This window comes from Nannospalax galili, unplaced genomic scaffold (genome assembly GCF_000622305.1).
Source record: "Nannospalax galili isolate Female #2095 unplaced genomic scaffold, S.galili_v1.0 scaffold245, whole genome shotgun sequence".
Lineage (NCBI taxonomy): Eukaryota > Metazoa > Chordata > Mammalia > Rodentia > Spalacidae > Nannospalax > Nannospalax galili.
Genome location: NW_008353009.1, coordinates 1,083,870 through 1,092,498, shown reverse-complemented (window position 1 = coordinate 1,092,498; position 8,629 = coordinate 1,083,870). Strand labels below are relative to the sequence as shown.

Here is an 8,629-nt window from a genome sequence, read left to right as displayed (position 1 = left end):
TAGTTATTCATTTCTCTGTATTCTGTTTCCCAGTTTCTGCAGTAAGAATCTGCTGTTTTCCACCATGCCCACGCACATCATTTCAGAACCTCATACATTATGGTAAATGTGAAAAAAACTGAAGATGTAAATATTGCATGAAAAAGCCTTCTGAGGGATGTTCTATGACTCCTGCCCTGGACACCAACATGGAGTTTTCTGGTAGTGATTTGTTTGAAATGTGTGCTAGACACCTTCTTATCACTATGACAAAATACCTGAGGTAAGAAGCTTATAAAGAGAAAAGGTTCATTTTCACAGTTCAGAGAATTTCTATCCATAATCATTGGTCAGGATGATTGGGCCTGGGGTGGGATGGTGCACTTTGGGGGGTGCAGGGTGGAGCAAAACTGCCACCTCATGACCAATGGCAGACAGGGAAGAAGTGGCCAGGGTCCTACAATCCCCTTTATGATCATACCCCCAGTGACCTAAGATCCTCCTCCTAGGCTCCACCACCTTCCAACAGTGCCATGGGTATCCAGCCTTTGATGCATGAACCTGTGGGGGACACTCAGGATCCAAAGCACGGCAGGATGCTCCCCCGAGTTGTCCACCTTCCCCTGTCCTAGCAGGCAGTGCTAACCTGGTCCCCTGTAACGGAGGGCCTGTGATGAGACTGCAGGTGAATTGTTAGCAATAGTGATGTGGCACTTCTGAGCCAGAACATTTGATTGCCAGGGCCAAGTCCCCAGAACTCTCACAGTGCATGACCTGCAGCATTCAGATAGCACTGCTGTGTCAGCCCAGATCCTAGAATGAAAACAGAGCCATCCCAGCTGGTGAGATGGTCATGCAGTAGGACCGAGGGACAACACTTTGCTCGTTTAAGATACTGAGTTCTTGGAGTTGGAGAGACATGAACACTCCCACCAGATAGGACACCAACTATAGACCAAAGTAACAATCGCACCCAAGTCTAGCCTGGTGGGCCAGTGAATCTATTGTGCTTATTCGGTAAGTGTGATGCAAGGGCTACTTACAGGAGTGGAGGTGATGCAAAACAACTGCATTCTTGGAAAAATCTCACTCCGGTTGCTGGTCACCACAGTTGCTGTGATATGATAGTGATGGCTCCCAGGCTTAGAGGACAGCATTCTTCAACAGGAGCCTGCCACGGTAGATGTTATCACAACAGACTCAGCCTATACTAACCAATATCGCAGACAGATCTGAGGAGTTGCAGCCAAGCTGGCTGGCACCTATCATCCAAAACAAACTCAAGCCATAACTACCTAGCCCATTGCTGTGGGGCATACCACCTCGGCATTTGCTATTTAAAATGCTTTATGTCTATTTCTGGAGCTCTTTTCAAAACCAAGCTAGGAGATAAGAATATCAGACATTTTCCTAACTTCACAGTCCAGAAAACAGAAACACAGACATAGGATGTGATTTGTCCCATGGTCCTGGCCTTATCTACCTATCTAGCTATCACTCATCCATCCATCCATCCACTCACCCATCTATCAAGTCTTTAATCCCCTGGCCTTCTAAACCTCTGCCCGGGGTCTGCCCACAGCGGCCCTCCAGGCACAGGCCAGGTCCAGCAATACAGCAGCATAGTTCATGTAGTAAGAGTTGTCCTGAAAATAAGCCAGACTTGGCCGGAGAAGAAAACAGATGCAAAACTATGAGACTGGTGGAAATGGGAGACAGGAAATGGGATTGACTATCACTCTCTTCCGTTTCTCCAAAGTGACCTCGGCCTTGGAAAAGGAAAAGAACTGGAAACTGGGGGAGTGAGAAAAGAGACCCCCAAATCTCCAGTCTGGGGACTGCAAGAGGAACCTCACCTCTGCTTCACCAGAGCGCACAGTGAGAGCAGGGAAGTGATGCTCTGTAGAACACCTACGCTCAGGGCACTGTTCTTCCCAGCTTGACAACTCTAAGGTTTTTGTGTTCCCAAATGGAAATGTCTTTTATTGGGTTTTTTTTTTTTTTTTCGATTTACACAAGTAATACTGCAAAAATGTCCAAACAACAGAATGTTGGAATGTTTTATGGAAAGTGAAAGGACCTTTTATTTTAATCCCCCAAAAGATAACTGCTATCTTTCCCCATTCTTCTGTGCATGTATCATTGATCTACCTATCTATCACTCACCTAGCTCTATCTACCTATCTAGCTATCACTCACCTAGCTCTATCTACCTATCTAGCTATCACTCACCTAGCTCTATCTACCTATCTAGCTGTCACTCACCTAGCTCTATCTACCTATCTAGCTATCACTCATCCATCCATCCATCCACTCATCCATCTATCAAGTCTTTAATCCCAACACTTGGGAGGCAGAAGGAGGCAAATCTTTGAGATCAAGTCCAGCCTGGTCTACATAATGAGTTCTAGGCCATCTAGGGCTACAGGGAGACCCTGTCTCAAAACAGATAAACAAACCAATCTATGTATCTACCTACCTACTTATCTTCTTTATCATTGGTTCTGATGAATATTTCTCTAACACCTATCTACCCACTGTCTTCCATAGTCAGCTTTCACTCTCTTTACCCTCCTGTTTCTTCTCCATTGTATTGAGAAAACAGTTACCATCAGAAGAGAAACCCTCTGATCCCTACCACAGTCCTGTGTTCAGACTACTAGCTCTCACCTTCTCTCTGTTTGTCCACTATGGTGTTCTACAAGCCTAGGCCGGTCCTTCCTGCTGGGCCTGGCTTCATGTCTGTTACTTGAGGATGCGAGGCTAGGGGCACTTTGACCTTCTGCCCTTTAATCTCCGTATGCTTCAGGTCCTTCAATTTAGATCCAGAAGCTCACCATTTTTTGCTAGCCTGTCACTCCATCCTGGTGCCCCCACTATCATCTCTCCCTGGGTCACTGCCATCTTCTCCTAACTGATCTCTCTTACTCTTACCCATGCAGACTGTCAACCCCACGGAGTGGTCCTGCTAAGACATGTCAGATTATGTAGGCTTCCAGTGGATTTCTGTCTTAACCTATGAGAAAGCCAAAGTTCTGTCAATGACTGACCAGACCCTACATGACCTGTTTCTAGTTTTCTCTCTGTCTTACTGACTCCTTTCCCTAGACTCATTAGGTACACTCCCACCCTAGTGCCTTTGCACAGGCTGTTCCCTGTTATAATATTTTCCCCCAGCTGATCCATGCTCTCAACCTCATATCTTTCAGGACTTAACCTACTGGCCTGAAACCCACTATTTAGACCAGGCTGACCTCGATCTCACAGAGCTTTGCCTGCCTTTGCCTCCTGAGTGCTGGGATTAAAGGTGTGCACCACCACACCCATCTTTCTGATCACTCTTAAAATTCTGCATTTCCCTGACCTCTGACCTCCTTTCTTGGCTTTATTTTATTCATAGCGCTTATAGGAAGCTAACATTCTGCTCAGCTAAACCATGTAAAACTGCCTATATATAGCCAATTTCAACCAAAAAAAAAGTGTCAGTTTCATATGGTTCAAATTAATGCATGTTTTACTTATTCACACTTGTCTCTTGCCTTTTTCCTTTAGAATAGCAGCTTTTGAGAGAGATGCTCTTGTCTGTTCAGAACTAGAACTGTGCCTGGCACCCAGCAGATGCTCAATAACATAGGTTGGTTGTGCTATGTCTTTGGCCACCTGCTTTTCGCCTTAGCACATCGTAGACATCTTTGCATCATCCTCATCCATTCTAACTTCTGTCTGTTTCTGTGAGTGCTGCCCTGGTGTCCCTGAGAGCATCTCTAAGTCACCAAACACCTCACTACCAAGAGGGCCTGCAGGCAGTGGCTCAGCTTTGACAGCAGCAGACCTGAACAAGAGTCTGCAGGGCCCAGCTGTGCTGCCATCCTCCTCCATGGCCCACTCTGCCCCCACCTCTTCTCTTTCCCTTCTTCTCCCCCTCCCCCATCCTTAGCTAATTCAACTGGGAGCTCCCTTTTAATACCAAGCTCAAATGTCACCTCCTCCTAAGAGCCTCCCCTGACCGCTCTGGTCCTTACTTCTCTGAGTAATAAGACACACAATGCCGTATGTTTTAATATTTTGCTTGTCAGAGCCACTGTACATGGAACATTGACCAGGTCCCATGAGTCTCCATCTTCCTAGCACATGAATAGACACAATTAGAGCCAAGGAGATGGGCTTTACAAAGACCTTATGACTTATGACAAGGGATGGATTCTGTTTTCAAAGTGAAGCCCCATTGTGCCCACAGCACACCTGAAGTAGGGGCTCAGGTGCCTGCCATGGCCCTTTCCCCCTTATTTCTTGGTGGTGGGTAGCCACTGGCCAGCGGACGGTCCTTGCATCACTTTGCCTTTCTAGTGAGGTGCACTTCCCCCAGGGAGCAGGCTCACTTTCTGGGAATAGTCATCCACCAATGGCTGACAAATAGTGTGTGAATTCCCCAGGGTAGGTTCATGTTGCTTGCTGGCTCTCTACTGGCCGTCAGAGGAGAACTAAGCATTCATTGCCTGCCGTGATAGTGTCGGGGCTCCTAATCCTCAGCCCTCCTTCCCTCCTGGTTGTGTTCCCACTCTGACTTGCATTTCTTGGAATGCTCCTTCCCACGCACCATCAAACCCCTCCCATGGGACTCTTGTCTTAGGATCCACTCTTGGGGTAGGGGATTCAAACTAAGAAGACATGCCTTTCAACATGCCTGCTGGGTTTCCCACCTCTGTCTGGTCATCCCTCATCATCATGTAGTTCTGGGAAGCCAGAAAGTCTGATTTCCTTCGCATGTTTCGCCCGCTGCACCTAACCATGCTTTTAACTTTAGACACTTGATATATTCTAATTGGAATCTCTGAGTTATGGCCAAACCCACACTGCAGATCCAGGGCCAAGAGGAGGGTTCAATCTCTCTACCTCACAAATATCTCACTACAGCTTCAGGTGCTGGTCAAACCCACAACACTTTAAAATTCTCAGACATCAGCTCCTTACCAAATCCTGAACCAATGGCTTTGAGGACAGGGGCTAACATGACTCCACAAGGTCACTGTCAAAATCTGAGTGCATTCAATGTTTATCCACTGTTCTTTCTTCTCTAGGCCCTGAGAGTCGTGTGATGTCCAGTGCTTGTAGGCTAGGCTAGACAGGGCTGTTTTAGATAAGGTGCTGTCTGGGCTCTCTACTAGTTCATAGCTGTAAATTCTCTCCCAAGAGTCATGAAAGACCAAGCCCTTAGGAGGCCAGAGCTCTAAGGAGATAAGAGACAAGGATGCTTTATTACATCCTTACTGCGTCAAGTAATTTACATATGTTATTAACACTGATTCACCTTGCAAGGCAGTGATGAGAGTAATATTACTTTCTTACTTTCATTTTATGAATGAGGAAACTGAGGCCCAGTAAGGTTAAGCAGCTCACCCATGATAAGCTGGTGCTTGGCAGAGGCAGAACTCAGACCCATATGTGGATGGCTCCAAAAACAATGCTCTTTCACTTGCTCTGGGCTCTTCTCCTGAGGAAGGCGTGTTTGGACTTTGGCAGCACAGGGTTGGTCATTCTGGACTAGAAGAAAGGTGTCAGATATTGCTACAGAGCAAACTGCCCTCAATTCCAGTGGCTGTAAATTGTGAATCTTTATTCTTAAAACAACATCTATGAGTCAGTGGAGGGTTGACTGGGCCACACAGGGCTAGGTGGGCAGCTGCTGCAGGCCTGACTGGCCTTCAGTCCTTGCTGGTTAGACTAAGGTCAGTCCCACCTAGGATTTCTTCTGGGTCCCTGGCTGAAGGGGAAGCAGTTATCTAAGGCAGTGGCTCTTCTCTGGGTGGCACAAGACAGTGGACAGCAATGAGAGAGAAGCCCCAGGATGGATGTGGTGTCATGCAACCTCATACCCCTGGCCAAGTCAAGTCACATGAGGTCAGGTCTAAGTCAGAGGACAGGAATTGCTTTTTACCTCTGGAAAGGGACTGCAAAGTTACAAGGACATCTAAACAGAAGTGGAGAGGAGGCCAGCAATTTAATTGAGGAATTGAGACCATTAATATTATCTACAAGGGAGACAAAAATCAGCACAAGGTAATGAACGAGTGATGGGAAATGCCTAGTCTAGGGGAAGGTTTTGGGAACAGTGCGTATCCCTGGTGACTTACAAATTATACTGCACAGGGAAGAGCTGATCTTGTCCTCAGTATCTGCACTAGGATCCCTCCATAGAGGCCCTTTGTCCTACAGTCATATCTCAGCCCCCCCCCATATGTGTCTAGACATGGATAACTCAAGGGATGAATTTCAGCAATGTTAGAGGAAGTAGGAATAGACTGAGACAAAGATACATCCTCTTTTGTCTTCCAAAATGAATGACATCTAAATACCATGACCATGACTGGAGAATTAATCCAAGGGTGGACCACAAAACGGGAGTAGAGGAAGACTGAATGGTTAGAACCAAAAGTCTCAGGAGGCAGAGCTGCTTAATGCCTAGATTTTCCTTGAGAAAAGCTGGGATCAGAAGATGCCACCTGACCTATCTCAGCAGGTTAGATTCACCTGTGAGGCAGTCAGGGAAACGTGTGAAGATCTTAATTGATGATATTGATCTTCATTTAGTGTCGTCATGCCATCGTTAAGTTTTCCCATTTCTTCTGAATTCAGTCGAGAACTTACCTCCTTTGAGTTAGGTGTGACTTCTTTGGCCAATGAGATGTAAGTACAGGTAGGATGTTCTGGGGAAGAGGCTTTGAGAGACAGCACACAGTTTATGTTGGCTCCTTCCCGCTGTTATGATTATCATGGAAGTATGTGTGGAGAAGGAAACTCCATTTAAGTCTCAGAGTGATGGCTGGGGACAGCTCTTTTGATGGTATATACTGGGCATGTAGCATAAGAGAGAAGTCAGCCTTTGTTGGCTGAATCACTGAGATTTTTGAGGTTGTTATAGCACTGTACCCTGCCTATACTGACTGATTGCATGATACAACTCAGAGAGAAGCATCAAAGAATTTGAGAATGACAAAGCTATGACCTTGAAAATGCTGACACTGAAAGTATTGACCATAAGCTCTGAAATATACCACAGGAATTATACTTATGAAAAGAATGTAAATGCTGTAAACGTTGAGCAAACTGGAAGTATCAGTAAAACCAAAACAAATGTGAATTGAGGAAGAAATATAAATACAGTTCTTTTCTCTTTTGTAGCAGGAATGAACCCAATGATACTTTGACCATTCCCTCTGCTCCTGTGTGTCCAGCCCTACTGGGAAGCCTGGGGTGCCTGCCTCAGAGCCATCCCATCCTGAGGGCAAGGACACTGTTTACCCATTGACTTTATCCAGCTGACTCCCTGGCACCTTCTTCTACCCTGGGTAGACTACTCTTACACCTGTAGCCAGGACCCACAGCAGAGGGCCATTGTGCTTACTAAGAGAGGCTTCTGGACTTTACTAGAACAGTGACTGCCCACAAGAAAAGGCACCAACAACACTGAGTAAAATGTCTTTGAGTTTAAAATCCTGTATAAAAGATTAGCATCAGATGAATTATGCTAAACAGAAAAGCCAAGCTCAAAAGGCTACATACTGTGTTATTCCATTTATATGGATTTCTAGCAAAGTCAAAACTATAAGGACAGAAAATAGTGTGGCACTGCTTGGAGCTAAGGATGAGGGAAAGGATGGCTATAGGGAGGCAGTAGGGGACTAAAAGTCAAGACTTATTGTGTGGAATTGTACCTAAAAAACCCAACAGTAATGCAGTAATGGCCTTAAAAACATGTCTGCATTACTTGCTGTTTCAAGAAAGAGGAATTTTTGTTCCTGAGACACTTACTGACTGCTTCTAAAAACTAGAATATAGACTCGGGCAGAAAGGATATTGTATGAGTCAGAGGCTAAGTCACACAAAGCTCCATTCTCATTCTCTCTCTCTCTCTCTCTCTCTCCTCTCCATGGTGAAGAACTGAAGTCTTCAGCCAACGAAGAAGTCATGTAAAGGAGCCTCTTTGAAAATGGATCCTCCACCCTCGGGCCAGCCTTCGGCACACTGTTGCCTAGCCAACAGTTCATGAGACCCTGAGACAGAACCAGCAGCTGAGTGCCCATCAGAATCTGTCCTTCAGAAACCATGAGTACAGGCTGAGAAGCACAAACCGGAAACAGAGCTGTTTCCAAATTTTGGAATTCTTCAGATTTAAAATATTTGCAAAGACTACCAGTTGAGCATTCCTAATCCAAAAATCCAAAATCTGAAATGCTCCAAAATGAGAAATTCAGACTTGAAGCAGGTCAGATGTTCAATTATTATTTGGGAGGGTGGGGCCACATGGATGCCTGGCATGTGTGTGGATGTCAGGGGACAACTTTCAGGAGTTGGTTCTCTCTCCCCACCCTTATGTGAATCTCAGGGGTCAAAGTCAGGTCTCTAGGCCTGCACAGCACACACCTTTACCCACTGAGCCATCCTGCCAGCCCCATTTTAGATTTTAATTCCAGAGTAAGGGCACCACCTGGAAACCGCCATCACTCACTTTAGATGAGCATCATTCAAATCACCCTGCAAAATTTACTGTCGTAGTATTATTTTTCTATTGTTTTAAGCTGTTTTATATGGGGTAACTCTTTATGTAGCAATAAATGGCTAAGACACTGCTTGGAATTTAATTCCTGTCCTT

The 8,629-nt window shown here is 45.6% G+C and overlaps 1 long non-coding RNA gene across 1 annotated transcript; it reads left to right on the top strand.

The window, feature by feature from the left end:
- The first annotated feature begins 126 nt into the window (after window positions 1–126).
- LOC115067185 lies at window positions 127–8,550 on the top strand. The gene is made up of 3 exons (XR_003846622.1): window positions 127–262; window positions 1,739–1,932; window positions 7,916–8,550. It is a non-coding gene; the product is annotated as an uncharacterized LOC115067185 (long non-coding RNA).
- The last annotated feature ends 79 nt before the right edge of the window (window positions 8,551–8,629 follow it).